A 17,244-nucleotide genomic window follows, 5' to 3' on the forward strand; every position below is an offset into this window, starting at 1 on the left:
ATTTACAGGACAACCCATGGAGCTAGTGGGGTACAGAGAGTTGAAATTTGAATTTAAGAACAGTGAAACTACTTTTTAATTATAGGTTGCAGTTAGCGGACCATTTGTATTAGGGTGGAAGGACCAAGGAAGGTTAGGTATTACGCTAAATCCTAACAGTGCAAAGCCTGTTTTATTGACACAGCAGGATAAGGAACTTAGTACAAATATTGGAAACAGGTTTCCTAAAGTTTACAACTGCGCCATCGGATGATTGAAAGTGTTTCAACACAAAATAAAACTGAAAGAAGATGCTGTGCTATGTATACACATGGTGCGACACATACCATTCACTTTAAGGGAGGAAATCCAGGCGCAGTTAGGGGTGCTACTTAAAGCAGACATCATTGAGCCGACGGAATCATCTGAATGGGTAGCACCATTGGTGGTTGCCCGCAACCTCAATCGCAAGTTGAGATTATGTATTGACTTACGCAATCTAAACAAAAGCATCCATATAGACCAGTAACCTCTGCCAAAAATAAATGAAATGCTGTCCTTGACAAAAGATATGAAGGTATTCTCAACAATATACTTAACCGCAGCGTACCACAAGGTTCTGTTACACCCGGACAGCAGGTGCCTAACCACCTTCATATCGCCATTTGGGTGTTATAGGTTTAAGAGAGTACCCTTTGGGCTGGCATTGGCAGCGGCATTATTTCAAAGACTCATGCAGGAGATTTTCAAAGCTATCAAAAATGTGCTCATCTTCCAAGATGACATCCTAGTAACGGGAAAAAACAAAGCAGACCATGAACAAAAGCTAACACAAGTACTAAAAATTCTTCAAAGGTGTGGTTTGACAGCAGAGTATGCTAAGTGCAAGTTTGCAGAAAGGAAATTGACATACCTGGGGCATAAAATCACACCAAAGGGCATAAAACCAAAGAAAGAAATAGTTAATGCAGGATGCTCCAGTGCCACAAACTAGGGAGACGTGGAGAGCTTTCTGAGGGCTAGTAGAATTCTATATAAAATTTGTAAGGAGTTTTTCAACAAAAAACATATGACATTAGACAATACTGAAGTGTAAAAATAAATTTGAATGGTCAGCAGGTTGCAACAAGGCGTTTGTGGCTCTGAAACGTGAAATTTGTGATGCTCCACCACTACAAGGCTTTGACTCGAGTCTCAAGAGCGTGGTCACAACGGATGCAAGTGGAAGAGGAATAGGTGCTGTGCTAACGCAAATTGGATTAGCGGGGGAGGAAGTGACTATTGCCTTTGCATTACTTTCACTCATCCTTATCGAGGGAAAAAATACTCAGTGATTGAGCGTGAGGCATTGGCATGCGTGTGGGGTTTGGAGCATTTCCGACAATATATTAGTGGGAAAAGGGTAACTCTAAGGTGTGATCACAAACTACTCACAAAGGGATTATATAATGTTTCTCCTAGGTTGGCACGTTTGTCAGTCAGGCTATTAGACTACAACTTTGATGTACAGAATTTGCCAGGTGCTAAAAACGTGGTAACAGACTTTCTCAGCCGTTTACCTCTACCGGGAAATGATGTGGAGGAATGCAAGGAAGATGAGTTCTGTGTGGCAACCATTAGCGAAGACATTCCAAGCATTCATAGAGAAGTATGGTTTAGGGAATATGAACGGTATGAGGTGATACAAGAAGTGAACAAACATATTATTAATGGTTGGCCAAGCAAAAAACATATCAGAAATGATTAGAGACCATACTGGGAACTCAGGAATGAATTATCAGTAGAAGGGGGACTCATTTTGAGACAAGGGAAAGTAATACTAACAAGAAACACTAAAAAGCAGAATTCTGGAGATATGCCATGAGGGGCATATGGGCATCAACAAGACAAAACAAAGGATAAAATGTTGGTACTGGTGGCCAGGTTGTGACTTGGAAATTGAGAGTAAAGTCAGGAACTGTGTCCAATGTGAAAACTCTGACAAGTCTCAGGTTACACTGAAACCACCGTTGCCTTGCCGGGATATGCCTTGGGAGAGAGTAGGCATAGATGTTATAGGCCCCTTACATTACCAGGGGGAACTAGGGTATGCTGTGATTTTGGTGGACCATTTTTCAAAATGGCCGGAGAGCAAGGTACTCCACAAAGTTGAAGCCAATGACATTGTCAAGTTTCTCAACAGTGTTTTCACAAGAGAAGGGATACTCAAAACAATTGTCAGTGACAATGGCAGACAATTTACATCTGTTGTCTTCAAGAAGTTCATAGATAGAAACTGCATTATTCACACAACCACATCCGTATTCCACCCTGCAGGCAACAGAGCTGTGGAAAGATTTAAAAGAGTATTGAAAGGCACTATACAACTAGCCAACAACAACTGGCTATGTTGGAAAATGGAAGTAAAGAAAATGATTTGGGCATACAGAATAACACCAGGGGAGAGCACAGGTTCATTCGAAATGATGATAGGCAGAACACCACTATCCAAAGACAATGCGGGTTGGCTTCAGACAAGTAAAAAGGCAGAATGGTATGCGAAAGAGGTCAGGAAGAATGTACAAAAGGTACAAAATGTATGCAAATGATGGTTTGACATAAAACGTGGGTGTAAACCACTTACCATCAAAGTAGGAGATATGGTAGTGTAGGAGAGTAGGGTCTGCAATCCTATGATCACCCAGATTTTTTGCTTTTGTTTCACTGGTTTACGACTTCCTCTGGCTGTGGGCCTGCCAATCAGACCCACAGCCTGGCTGTTCTCTTTATAAATTACGAGATGTACCCTAGGTGCATTTACCAATTGGTACTGGGCCACCTTATCAGACCCTGTAACCCAGGGCGTAGGTGTACCCAGGGCCGTCAGGGGCTGCAGCATGTATTATGCCACCCCTGGCTGGCCTCCTAAATTTGACACAACTGGCTGCATGACAGCTGGGGCAAAGTCGTGTAATCACCCTTTGCTGTAGATATAGTAGCCCTATATCTAACCCTCCAATGGACACCCGAGTTCCTATCAGTCACTCCTATGGCAGGCCTTGACAATCCTGAAGGCAGAGTGCATGGGCTCGCGTGAACTAAGCTCTGGCCCGAGCCGAGCCCGGTTGCAGCTTGCGGAATCGAGACCCAATGGCTGTTCCATGATAACGCGTACCACATCGGTAACTCCGGTGTCGCGTTATCAAGACATGTCGAGTAAGGTGTCATACGAATCGGGATGCTGCCCTCTCACCACCTCTGGCGACGAGGTTAGCATTCCGCCCTTCTAGAGGGACACGACATGTACGTAACTGTGAACCCCGGTTAAAGTTAACGAAGGCCTCAGCTCCACAAAATGGATGCTGCCACCACAGACACAAGTCTGACCTCCTGCTGCTGGGAGTCCTTCCAGCGAGGAGCACTTGGACAAAGGGTTTCCTGTCAAGGGCGGTGTTCGCACCGTCCCAGACAGGGTTTGTGTATTCTGAGTAGGTAGGGCTTTTGCGAGAAGGTGACTGCGGAGTGGCACCCCGGTGCTCACTACGCATCTGCCGGTTAGAACCAGTTCCAGGGGCGACAGCCCTGGCCTGGGGAAAGTCCGGCAGGGGAGAGGGGTGTAACTACCCCCCTTCCTGGTCCCACCCTTAGGGCAGGACCTAGTCATGTACCCACCCCTTTCTTTAGGATAAAGGCCGGAGCGGGGACCCTTCCAAAATTAGATCATCTTTGAATCAAGAATACTTTCTACGAAAGGACTTCAAGACTCTTCTTAAGATTTCTCCCTTGTGGCTAAGGAGTAGTCACCCTGCATCAGCGGGCACCATCTAAGAACTCTGCGGTTTGCTGTAAGTCCTTCCTCAAGGAATCCGACGGCCCAGCTCGACGAGAACCGGCTTCCCTGGCACCTCTGACCTCTACCCACGTCATCAGCTCAGCTGTGATCTGTGGGTGCGACGAGACCTCGAGGGACCGGCCATCATCAGAACCTGCACGCTCTTAAAACCAGCACGACCATCGAGGTAACTCTCTGGTGAGTGCTCTGGCGTCCGAGAAGCCCCGACCCTGAGCCGCTCCAGCACCGAAGTGCAGTCTCCCAGCATCTCCACGATCTGCGTGGGGCCCTTCTGCTCGCTGCTCAGCACGTTGTCTGGTCACTTGCCGCTGGCTTGTGCCCTTCCGTGACGACGACCAAGAATCAACACTGCCGGTCTGGTTGCTCCAGACTGGCCCTTGCTTCCATCTTTCCGAGAAGCACCCCGGACCCTCCTGGTCCACCCAAGACGCCGACAGCGACATCCGTCGTGGGACAGCTCGCACCTCCACCGTGGTCGCCGACAACGCCTCCTGGTCCGTGAGACTGCAGAGCCGAGCGTCGCCCACTCACCTGGTCAAGGTGACGGCCAACCGGTGCCTTCCTGGTACCCTCTGACTACTGGCTAGTAGTACGAACTTGGTCCCCTCTGCTTTCAGGTTTCATCAATCTCTACGAACTATACACCACTGGTCGCCGGCCAGCAACTCCTTTTCTTCCGGCTCCTGGCTCGTCAGCGAAGACCCCGACGCCTGTAAGACTTGCAGCCGCAGCCCTCGTGGCTAGGTAACTCGGCATTTCGGTGCCTGCATAGCCTCCTTACTCTAGGGTCCCGAGTCCCTCGCTTCCGACTTGCCTTAACCTTTCCGTGTCCTCGGACACTTGTCTTTAAACGTGCACTTGAAGTATTTGCTAAAGAGATTTGGTTGTGCTTAGTACCCTGTCCTCCTAAAGAGTACAGGGCTGTTGTGATTCTTAATAAATATACTGTTTATTTTCATAACACTTGTGTGGTGTCCTTTCACTGGGTGTTCAAGGGGTACATGTGTGGTAAACAGCTGGCTTAACGCGCCCTCTCGAGTCTTTAGCCTTAGACTGCTCGTATCCACGCTACTAGGATAGCTGGTCTATAGGTTGACTTACAACCAAACACCATAAGGGTCGTTGGAACGATACATAGCGGTCGCTAGAATAGCGAACGTTGCATATCGGGCCAACTTCTCACATTGGTGAGCAGCGGTTGGGATTTGAGCTTGCTGTTGTTTTACCACACGTATCCTAAGAATATCTTGTTGAAAGATCGCACAAGTACTGTTAGTACATATAACTAAAAGCTTAGAATACTCTGAGTTCTACTGAACCAGCTGTTGTAGCTCCTCAAGGCTTAGCACACCTTGGCTACAACTCTTAGCAAGGGAAAAGTAGGAAAACACATAGTGTAGGTAGGTGCATCACTTACACCACACTAGAAACAGTATGTCGGGCCAAGGAGGAAACTCTGAGTCTCCCCTTGTGTCAGTTGACCCTCCACAGGTCATCCCTTCAGGATATACTGTGCTGAGCTTCAAGGAGTTAAGACGATTGTGTCACTCCCGGAAGATTCAGCAGGGGTCTAACCCCACAACGTCCTTTCTGATTGGTCTCTTGGAGACTTATGATGCCAGGAGAGCTGAGAAACTTCGTAGCTCTTCTAATCCAGAAGGAGACATGCCTCCCCTCGAGGGAACCCGAGACGATCCTGACCTCATTCATCTCGCAACCGAGAACGAGGATGTGGAGGAGGATGAGGATGAGGATCTCTCTGGGGACGAGGCAGATAAGGGACAGGTAGAAGTCGTCAGACTAAGCAGGTCCAACTTAAGCAAACATGATAGCGGTACTGGGGGACCCCTGGGGCCACTATCAGGTCAGCTTAACATGGGGAATGGACGAGCCAGATCTCTATCAAGAGGCTGTGGCAGATCCCTTCATACCAACGGCTCTCACAACTCTTCTCAAAGAGGGATGACGTCCCCTCAGAGGAGAGTGTACGAAGCGAAGGAAAGGGCAGCTAATCTGCAGATCGAAAGGGAAGAACTTGCCCTGGCCAAGGAAAAGCTTGCTTTCGCTAGAGAACAACAGTTAAGTGGGGCAGTCCCCACTGGTGGCAGCAATGTACCTAGTAATAGGGAAAAGAGTTTCGATACGAAACACCTTGGGAAGATAGTGCCCCCCTTTAAACAAGGGGACGACATCCACAAATGGATTACTGCTTTGGAGAGGGCCTGCACTGTGCAAGGCGTTCCCCAGAGTCAGTGGGCAGCTATCTTGTGGCTCTCCTTTGAAGGTAAAGGAAGAGACAAGCTCCTCACCACAAGGGTAGAGGACGCCAACAATTACCAAGTCTTGAAGAATACACTCGTTGAAGGGTTCGGCCTAACCACTGAGCAGTACAGGGTGCTGTTCAGGGATACCCAGAAAACGCAGTCTCAAGATTGGTCTGATTTTGTCGATTGTGCCACTAAGGCTTTTGAGGGCTGGTTGCTGGGCAGTAAGGTTACTGATTACAAAGGATTGTATAATTTGATGATGAGAGAACAAATTTTAAACAATTGTCAGAACCAGTTGTTGCATCAGCATCTTGTCGACTCGGATCTGACCTCTCCTCAAGAATTGGGGCAGAAGGCAGACAAATGGGTTCGTACGAGAGTTAAACAGAACCAGGGCCAGAATCAAGGTGGTCAGAAGAAAGCAGACCAGAAGGGTAAAGATTCTAAGGGGGAACAAAATGACCAGAAGTCTTCGACAGGTCCCCAACAACCCAAAGAGGGTGGGGGTCAGGCTCCCCAAAAGAAGAAAGAAGGCCAATCCAAACGATGGTGCCAGTACTGTAAAAGTAAGTCTCACTGGTTTAGTGAGTGCACCAAGAAAGGAGGAGGGCAGACTCCTGCCACTGCAGCCCCTAAGGCACCTGTGCCCCCTAGTACAGTCAGCAGTGGTAGTGCGCCTCCCAAGGGTTTAGTAGGGTTAACCCTGGGTTCTGAGGGGCGTGACAACTTAGTTGGCACACTCACTCAGGCTGTCCTTGTCAGTACAGGGGACGTAGACGTGTCCCCTGACGTAAGCCCCAATACTTTGGGCAAATACAGACAGACGCCTTTCATAAATGGAAAGATGGCTCAGGCCTATAGGGACACTTGTGCCAGCGTCACCATGGTGACGCCTAACTTTGTGGACCCTGGACAGATCATGCCAGGTACAGAATTCCTGGTGACCAATGCAAGCAATGTCACTACCAATCACAGTATGGCAATTGTAGCTTTCTCCTGGGGAGGGGTAACTGGCCAAAAGAAGGTTGTAGTTAGTCCAGACCTCCCAGTGGATTGTTTGTTGGGCAATGATTTGGAGTCGTCACAATGGTCAGAAGTGGAGCACCGGACTCACATGGAAATGTTAGGTTTGCCAGCACATGTGTTCGCTGTGACTAGGTCACAGGTCAGGAAATGCCCCACTGAACAGGTGCTGGATCCTGGAACAACGGACCAGACACCTCCCAAGAAAAAGAGCAGTAGGGTTAAGGCTGCGCCTTCCCCCTTGCCCCAGGTCGAGGATCAAGTCTCAGAGGAGGCTGACCTACAGGAATTGAGGGAAACTGAGCCGAGAGAGTTCGAACTTGATCAAGTTGAATTCTTGGGCTCAGGGGGACCCTCAAGGGAAGATCTGGGGAAGGACCAATTAGACTGCCCTTCTCTTGAACCCCTCAGACAGCAGGCTGCTGCTGAGGCTGCTGGGAACGCCACAGGTACCCACAAGGTATACTGGGAAGATGGACTCCTGTACACTGAGGCAAGAGACCCCAAACCTGGCATGACCAGGAGGCTGGTCGTCCCCTTGTCTCAGCGTGGTTTCCTACTTACCTTGGCCCACGAGATTCCCTTAGCAGGTCACTTAGGCCAGACGAAAACGTGGGACAGGCTTGTCTCGCACTTTCACTGGCCTCACATGAACGAAGATACCAAGGAGTTTTGCCGCTCCTGTGTCACTTGCCAAGCCAGTGGTAAGTCAGGTGGCACGACAAAGGCCCCCCTTATACCAATGCCTGTGGTGGGGGTGCCCTTTGAACGGGTGGGGATCGACATCGTCGGTCCCATGGAACCACCGACAGCATCAGGGCACAAGTTTATACTGGTGGTAGTGGATCATGCCACCAGGTATCCTGAAGCTATTCCCCTTAGGACCACTACAGCCCCTGTTGTGGCAAGAGCCCTAGTTGGAGTATTCTCCAGAGTGGGCTTCCCTAAGGAGGTCGTCTCCGACAGAGGTGCAAACTTTATGTCGAGCTACTTAACTGCTATGTGGAAGGAATGTGGTGTCAACTACAAGTTCACTACACCCTATCATCCACAATGCAATGGGCTTGTTGAGAGATTCAACAGGACCCTAAAAGGGATGATTCATGGACTACCGGAAAAGCTTCGGCGTAGATGGGACGTCCTGATCCCCTGCCTCTTGTTCGCCTACAGAGAAGTCCCACAGAAGGGGGTTGGCTACAGCCCTTTTGAACTTTTGTACGGGCATCCTGTAAGAGGACCCCTGTGTTTGGTGAAGGAAGGATGGGAGAGACCTCTCAAAAAGCCTGCAGCCAACATAGTGGACTATGTGCTCGGCCTCCGCTCGCGGATGGCTGAATACATGGAGAAGGCATCCGAAAACCTTAAGGCCAGCCAAGAACTCCAAAAAGCTTGGCATGACCAAAAGGCTGTCTTGACTGTTTACCAGCCCGGACAGAAGGTGTGGGTGTTGGAGCCAGTGGCCCCAGCAGCACTCAAGGACAAATGGTCCGGGCCCCACACCATCCTGGAGAAAAAGGGAGAGGTCACCTACCTGGTCGACCTGGGAACTCCCCGGAGCCCCCACAGGGTGCTTCATGTCAACAGGCTAAAAGCATATGTCGACAGGAAGGACATGAGTTTGCTCATGGCCATAGATTATTATTATTATTATTATTACATTTCTTAAGCGCACAGCTACCCGTAGGTTTCCCGGCGCTGAGAGTAATCGCAGTATGCAAAAGTGTGGGAGGGTCTGGTCAGCCGTTTTACAGATCGAAAAGCCAGGTCTTAATTCCCTTGCGGAAGGCAAGGAAGCACTTTTCAGAGCGCAGAGGGGGAGGTAGAGAGTTCCAAAGAGAGGGAGCCAGGAAGGAAAAGGAGCGCCCTCCCATTTTTGCTCTCTTGATGCGCGGGATCCGGAACTTATTCTGGGTGGAGGACCTGAGCGTACGTGGAGGGAGATAGTGCTGAACCAGGGCGGATAAGTAGCGAGGAGCTTTTCCGGACATTATTTTATGCATGAAGCATAGTGCCTTAAATTTGACCCTACTCTCGATCCTCAGCCAATGTAATTTACGCAGATGGGACGAGGCTGAGGATCTAGCGGGTAGATTACAAATAAGGCGAACAGCCATGTTTTGTACTACCTGGTACTTCTTCGTTACCTCCTTACAGGCACCCAAAAGTAGGATGTTGCCATAGTCCAGGCGAGAGATGACAAGAGCCTGGACTACAGTTCTCAGGGTGTCGGAAGGCAGCATCCACGAGATTTTCCTAAGCCACCTGATGATGGTGGTACAGGTGGCGGAAACTTTCACGACGTGCTGCCTGAAGGACAATTGGTTGTCCAGGAGGATACCAAGATTGCGAGCAGAAGAGGTTGGGGTAGGGAGAGGACCCATCTCCGGAGGCCAATGTTGTGGGCCCCAGAGTGGAGTGTCATGGCCAAACAGGAGAAGTTCAGTTTTTTCCCCGTTTAATTTTAATTTGTGCTCCAACATCCATGCCGAGATCTGTGTAAGACCAGCTTGAAGAGAGGAGGAGGGGAGGTGCTTATTAGTAGAAAGGGAGTAGATGACCTGAGTGTCATCAGCGTAGGAGTAAATAGAGAGGCCTGCCTGTTCCGCCAAAAAAGCAAGAGGTCTCACATATAAATTAAAAAACAGAGGGCTGAGAATAGAACCTTGGGGAACACCGTGATAGGAAGGAAAAATAGAGGAGTCAGAAGTAGAGGAGAAGACTTGAAACGATGAGGGACAGGAGGAGGAGAGTGACCCTCTCCCCGACCTGCTCTCTCAGAATCCTGACGATGGCTCGGTAGATGGTGTTGTCTTTTGCGGCAGCCTCTCCGACCATCAGCAGAGCGACTGTAAACAGGTTCTTCAGTCGTTCCGACATCTGTTTTCTCTGACACCCAGTCAGACCGATTGGTGCACCCATGAAGTCGACACTGGTGACAGCCTGCCCGTAAAGAGTAAAATCTACAGGCAGCCTGATCACGTCAGAGACTGCATCAAAAGTGAAGTGCAGAAAATGTTGGAGCTGGGAGTCATTGAACCCTCGGATAGCCCTTGGGCTAGTCCCGTAGTTCTAGTGCCGAAACCTCACACCCAGGGTGGTAAGAGAGAGATGAGGTTCTGCGTAGACTACAGGGGTCTCAATGCAGTCACTAAGACTGACGCCCACCCAATACCAAGGGCAGACGAGCTTATTGATAGGCTGGCTTCAGCCAACTACTTAAGCACGTTTGACCTGACAGCTGGGTATTGGCAAATCAGGTTAGCTGAGGACGCCAAGCCTAAGACAGCATTTTCAACCCCTGGTGGGCATTATCAGTTCGTGGTGATGCCCTTTGGTCTGAAAAATGCACCTGCCACCTTCCAACGGTTGGTGAATCATGTCCTTACTGGGCTGGATGACTTCTGTGCAGCGTATCTTGACGATATTGCTGTCTTTAGCTCCACCTGGGAGGATCACCTGGTCCACCTGCGGAAGACGTTAGAGGCACTGCAAGCAGCAGGTCTCACTATCAAGGCCACCAAGTGCCAGATAGGGCAGACACAGGTTGTATACCTGGGCCACCTTGTAGGTGGAGGTCAGGTTCAGCCACTGGAGAGCAAGATACAGTCAATCAGGGACTGGGCTCCTCCAACCACCCAGACTCAGGTTCGAGCTTTCTTGGGCCTGACTGGATACTACAGGAAGTTTGTCAGGAACTATGGGTCCATCGTGACACCATTAAATGAACTGACAAGTAAGAAAATGCCAAAAAAGGTTCAGTGGACAGCGAGCTGTCAAAAAGCATTCGATGACCTAAAGCAGGCCATGTGCACGGCGCCTATCCTCAAGAGTCCGGACTACTCCAAACCATTCATTGTCCAAACAGATGCTTCTGAGTTGGGTGTGGGAGCTGTTCTTTCTCAACTGAATTTTGATGGTCAAGACCAGCCCATTGCTTTTATAAGCAGACGGCTGACCCCTAGAGAGAAGAATTGGTCAGCTATTGAGAGGGAGGCCTTTGCTGTGGTTTGGGCCCTGAAGAAGCTGAGGCCATACTTGTTTGGCACTCACTTCAAGATTCAGACCGACCATAAGCCCCTCTTGTGGCTAAATCAGATGAAGGGTGAAAACCCCAAACTGCTTAGGTGGTCCATTTCCCTACAGGGGATGGACTTCACAGTGGAACATAGACCTGGTACTGATCATGGCAATGCCGATGGGCTCTCCAGATATTTCCACTTAGAACAAGAAGACTTACCTGGTCAAGGTTAGTTAGTTGTTCCGACGTTTGGGGGGGGGTCATGTAGGAGAGTAGGGTCTGCAATCCTATGATCACCCAGATTTTTTGCTTTTGTTTCACTGGTTTACGACTTCCTCTGGCTGTGGGCCTGCCAATCAGACCCACAGCCTGGCTGTTCTCTTTATAAATTACGAGATGTACCCTAGGTGCATTTACCAATTGGTACTGGGCCACCTTATCAGACCCTGTAACCCAGGGCGTAGGTGTACCCAGGGCCGTCAGGGGCTGCAGCATGTATTATGCCACCCCTGGCTGGCCTCCTAAATTTGACACAACTGGCTGCATGACAGCTGGGGCAAAGTCGTGTAATCACCCTTTGCTGTAGATATAGTAGCCCTATATCTAACCCTCCAATGGACACCCGAGTTCCTATCAGTCACTCCTATGGCAGGCCTTGACAATCCTGAAGGCAGAGTGCATGGGCTCGCGTGAACTAAGCTCTGGCCCGAGCCGAGCCCGGTTGCAGCTTGCGGAATCGAGACCCAATGGCTGTTCCATGATAACGCGTACCACATCGGTAACTCCGGTGTCGCGTTATCAAGACATGTCGAGTAAGGTGTCATACGAATCGGGATGCTGCCCTCTCACCACCTCTGGCGACGAGGTTAGCATTCCGCCCTTCTAGAGGGACACGACATGTACGTAACTGTGAACCCCGGTTAAAGTTAACGAAGGCCTCAGCTCCACAAAATGGATGCTGCCACCACAGACACAAGTCTGACCTCCTGCTGCTGGGAGTCCTTCCAGCGAGGAGCACTTGGACAAAGGGTTTCCTGTCAAGGGCGGTGTTCGCACCGTCCCAGACAGGGTTTGTGTATTCTGAGTAGGTAGGGCTTTTGCGAGAAGGTGACTGCGGAGTGGCACCCCGGTGCTCACTACGCATCTGCCGGTTAGAACCAGTTCCAGGGGCGACAGCCCTGGCCTGGGGAAAGTCCGGCAGGGGAGAGGGGTGTAACTACCCCCCTTCCTGGTCCCACCCTTAGGGCAGGACCTAGTCATGTACCCACCCCTTTCTTTAGGATAAAGGCCGGAGCGGGGACCCTTCCAAAATTAGATCATCTTTGAATCAAGAATACTTTCTACGAAAGGACTTCAAGACTCTTCTTAAGATTTCTCCCTTGTGGCTAAGGAGTAGTCACCCTGCATCAGCGGGCACCATCTAAGAACTCTGCGGTTTGCTGTAAGTCCTTCCTCAAGGAATCCGACGGCCCAGCTCGACGAGAACCGGCTTCCCTGGCACCTCTGACCTCTACCCACGTCATCAGCTCAGCTGTGATCTGTGGGTGCGACGAGACCTCGAGGGACCGGCCATCATCAGAACCTGCACGCTCTTAAAACCAGCACGACCATCGAGGTAACTCTCTGGTGAGTGCTCTGGGGTCCGAGAAGCCCCGACCCTGAGCCGCTCCAGCACCGAAGTGCAGTCTCCCAGCATCTCCACGATCTGCGTGGGGCCCTTCTGCTCGCTGCTCAGCACGTTGTCTGGTCACTTGCCGCTGGCTTGTGCCCTTCCGTGACGACGACCAAGAATCAACACTGCCGGTCTGGTTGCTCCAGACTGGCCCTTGCTTCCATCTTTCCGAGAAGCACCCCGGACCCTCCTGGTCCACCCAAGACGCCGACAGCGACATCCGTCGTGGGACAGCTCGCACCTCCACCGTGGTCGCCGACAACGCCTCCTGGTCCGTGAGACTGCAGAGCCGAGCGTCGCCCACTCACCTGGTCAAGGTGACGGCCAACCGGTGCCTTCCTGGTACCCTCTGACTACTGGCTAGTAGTACGAACTTGGTCCCCTCTGCTTTCAGGTTTCATCAATCTCTACGAACTATACACCACTGGTCGCCGGCCAGCAACTCCTTTTCTTCCGGCTCCTGGCTCGTCAGCGAAGACCCCGACGCCTGTAAGACTTGCAGCCGCAGCCCTCGTGGCTAGGTAACTCGGCATTTCGGTGCCTGCATAGCCTCCTTACTCTAGGGTCCCGAGTCCCTCGCTTCCGACTTGCCTTAACCTTTCCGTGTCCTCGGACACTTGTCTTTAAACGTGCACTTGAAGTATTTGCTAAAGAGATTTGGTTGTGCTTAGTACCCTGTCCTCCTAAAGAGTACAGGGCTGTTGTGATTCTTAATAAATATACTGTTTATTTTCATAACACTTGTGTGGTGTCCTTTCACTGGGTGTTCAAGGGGTACATGTGTGGTAAACAGCTGGCTTAACGCGCCCTCTCGAGTCTTTAGCCTTAGACTGCTCGTATCCACGCTACTAGGATAGCTGGTCTATAGGTTGACTTACAACCAAACACCATAAGGGTCGTTGGAACGATACATAGCGGTCGCTAGAATAGCGAACGTTGCATATCGGGCCAACTTCTCACAGGTAGGAGGAAAAAGAAGTGGATTCATCAAGAAAGGGCAGAACAGATTCACTCAGCCATTAGTTGTCGAAAAAATATTTTGCAATTCTGCCCTTCTCAGCGATGGCAAAGTGTGGCATGCATCCGCACTATCTACATGTGAGAGGAAGGTCAATAGAGAAAACGAAAGAGTGCAAGACTTTGAAACAGACAAACTAGCCGAGAAGGATGTATTTATGGATTTTGACAGGCAATTGAACTTTGATTGGCTGTTTGAAGAAGGGTTGGAGAAAGAGGGAGTAGAGAGTGGGGAACAGGGAATACTCCAAACCACAGCTGACAATGCTCTTTCCAACCAGGAACAAATAGAATCCATAGGGGAAAACAGAGATTTCAGCAGCAGTGAATCTGTCGATTCCCCCAGTGCTGACAGTACTGGTATGTCAGAGGAAGAACTTGAGTCTGAGTGTGGTCCCGTTACAGAGGGAAACACCACCAGTAGATGTGGGCATACTGTGGGCATGCCTAGCAAGTTGAAAGACTTTGTATGTGAATAACTAAGTAGGCTGTGTTAACTCATCATTAATGTTTTCCTTATATCCCTTGTTCTTTTTCTTCCCTTGGGAAGGAGATGTGTTATGTTGTTTCCTATTAGAATTCGCTGGCAGCTTGTCCCTTGCAGGTTCCCGTCCCCGACACGCTCGCCCACTGCCCTTACGCTAACCTTGCCATGACAACAGGTGGCATTCTAGAATGCCAGATGATATTCTACCATTTGACAGTTGGTCTGACAGTTGATATGTGCGTTGATATGCTATGCTGACCTGACCGGCTGTGACGCTCACGGACGCTCCTGCCGGTGTGTTGTATCCCATAACGTGGCGCGGACTTGAATTGGACCTGGCTAGTGCCACCTGAAGTGGATGTGGCAGTCAGGGGCCTACCACCATGTGGCGCGGAGTTGAGTTGCACAGGGCTAGTGCCACCCGAAGAGGATGTGGCCCTCAGGGGCATATTAGCACGTTGCGCAGAGTTGAGTTGCAAAGGTTAGTTCCACCCGAAGCTGATGTAGCCGTCAGGGACCTACCATCACATGGCACAGACTTGAGTTGCACAGGGTTAGTCGCACCCTAAGTTGTATGGCCATCAGCAGCCTACCACCACATGGCGCTGACTTGCGTTGCACAGGGTTAGCGGCACCAAATGCTGATCTGTTCTCTGCCTTTCATGACTCAGGGCTCAGCAACATGTGTGGGATGTCCTAGGCCGCAGAGCGGGTCCACATAATGTGCACCAAGCCATGGTGGCAGGACCGGGCCCTGTAGCTTTCACGGGCACGTGCGGTGCCCACTAGTAAACACTCCTGTGGCAGCAGGTAATTATTTGGTCATGGATGCGCAGGGGCAGCAGTGTCTCTCTCTCTCTCTCTCTCTCTCTCTCTTTCTCTCTCTCTCTCTCTCTCTCTCACTTCACTCTCTCGTTCACTCTCTTCCTTCCTTTCCTTCTATCTCTCTTACTATCTCCTCCTTCTCCTTTTCTCACTCCCTTCCCTCTCTGGATTTTTTGATATGCGCATTACACACATCCTTATTTTGTGCTTTATTTTCCAGGCTGTGTCGTCAACATTCATGGTCCCAACAGGAGTCTTCCTCCTTGTTGTTTTGTGTTGAGTTTGTTAAATTTAGTTTATCCTCTATATGTAGGTTAAAGGAAAAATAAAGTTTGAAAAAAAAATTCAATAAAGTTTTTAGATGTTACTTAAGTGCTGTGTGACTCTTTCTCATTCCTATTACTGTTATTTGGTGGTATCCACCATGGTGTTAAATTTTGGGGCAGTTATTGCGGGAATACTGGTGATGTCTGCAGTTTGCACCAGCTTCTGAATAGTGTGCTAGATTTATCTCAACTTTAGTTGCATTAAAGTGCTAATAATGAGATGCAGAGTAGGCATTCCAGTGCAAAAAGACACGAGGTGCACCTTTATGATTTATTCTAAATACTAAAATCGCCCTGAGCACGGACGCACTTTCTGCAGCTACAGCAGCACTTTCCTGGACTTGAGCTACCACTCGCCGCACCCGCTCGCGGGTGCCGCTTCGCCCCTTGGACACCGGGTTGCCATTGAAGGACTGCAGCAGGCTACCGGGTGAGTGCGGTCAGCGGGGCTGCGAGCGTGCAGGGGACTCCATTGCCCAGGAGTCCCTGCAAGACCATCCTCCAACTTCCGGTCCGCTCTCCCCGCTGCCGCCCCCGCCCCTCTGCAGTATTAAAGAGCCCTATTACCTCTGCTTCTGTGGGACGCCCTGAGCACGGACGCACTTTCTGCAGCTACAGCGGCACTTTCCTGGACTTCAGCTACCACTCGCCGCACCCGCTCCGCGGGTGCCGCTTCGCCCCTTGGACACCGGGTTGCCATTGAAGGACTGCAGCAGGCTACCGGGTGAGTGCGGTCAGCGGGGCTGCGAGCGTGCAGGGGACTCCATTGCCCAGGAGTCCCTGCAAGACCATCCTCCAACTTCCGGTCCGCTCTCCCCGCTGCCGCCCCCGCCCCTCTGCAGTATTAAAGAGCCCTATTACCTCTGCTTCTGTGGGACGCCCTGAGCACGGACGCACTTTCTGCAGCTACAGCGGCACTTTCCTGGACTTGAGCTACCACTCCCCGCTCCGCGGGTGCCGCTTCGCCCCTTGGACACCGGGTTGCCATTGAAGGACTGCAGCAGGCTACCGGGTGAGTGTGGTCAGCGGGGCTGCGAGCGTGCAGGGGACTCCATTGCCCAGGAGTCCCTGCAAGACCATCCTCCAACTTCCGGTCCGCTCTCCCCGCTGCCGCCCCCGCCCCTCTGCAGTATTAAAGAGCCCTATTACCTCTGCTTCTGTGGGACGCCCTGAGCACGGACGCACTTTCTGCAGCTACAGCGGCACTTTCCTGGACTTGAGCTACCACTCGCCGCACCCGCTCCGCGGGTGCCGATTCGCCCCTTGGACACCGGGTTGCCATTGAAGGACTGCAGCAGGCTACCGGGTGAGTGCGGTCAGCGGGGCTGCGAGCGTGCAGGGGACTCCATTGCCCAGGAGTCCCTGCAAGACCATCCTCCAACTTCCGGTCCGCTCTCCCCGCTGCCGCCCCCCGCCCCTCTGCAGTATTAAAGAGCCCTATTACCTCTGCTTCTGTGGGACGCCCTGAGCACGGACGCACTTTCTGCAGCTACAGCGGCACTTTCCTGGACTTGAGCTACCACTCGCCCCTTGGACACTGGGTTGCCATTGAAGGACTGCAGCAGGCTACCGGGTGAGTGCGGTCAGCGGGGCTGCGAGCGTGCAGGGGACTCCATTGCCCAGGAGTCCCTGCAAGACCATCCTCCAACTTCCAGTCCGCTCTCCCCGCTGCCACGCCCCCTTGTTCGACCCGGCTACCTACTTTTTCCCAGCACTCCTGCAGCGCGGGACGCAGCCCGGGGCGAAGACCGGGCAAAGAGCGGGCCGTTTGAGGCCGTTCGAGGACGGGAGAGTCCGG

General features: G+C 51.1%; 1 pseudogene; it reads right to left on the reverse strand.

Moving 5' to 3' along the window:
• Positions 1-697: 697 nt before the first annotated feature.
• The window catches only part of LOC147728235 (uncharacterized), a 69,244-nt pseudogene continuing 52,697 nt past the window's right edge, over positions 698-17,244 (reverse strand).

This window comes from Lissotriton vulgaris, chromosome 3_1 (genome assembly GCF_964263255.1).
Source record: "Lissotriton vulgaris chromosome 3_1, aLisVul1.2, whole genome shotgun sequence".
NCBI classification, from domain to species: Eukaryota; Metazoa; Chordata; class Amphibia; order Caudata; family Salamandridae; genus Lissotriton; species Lissotriton vulgaris.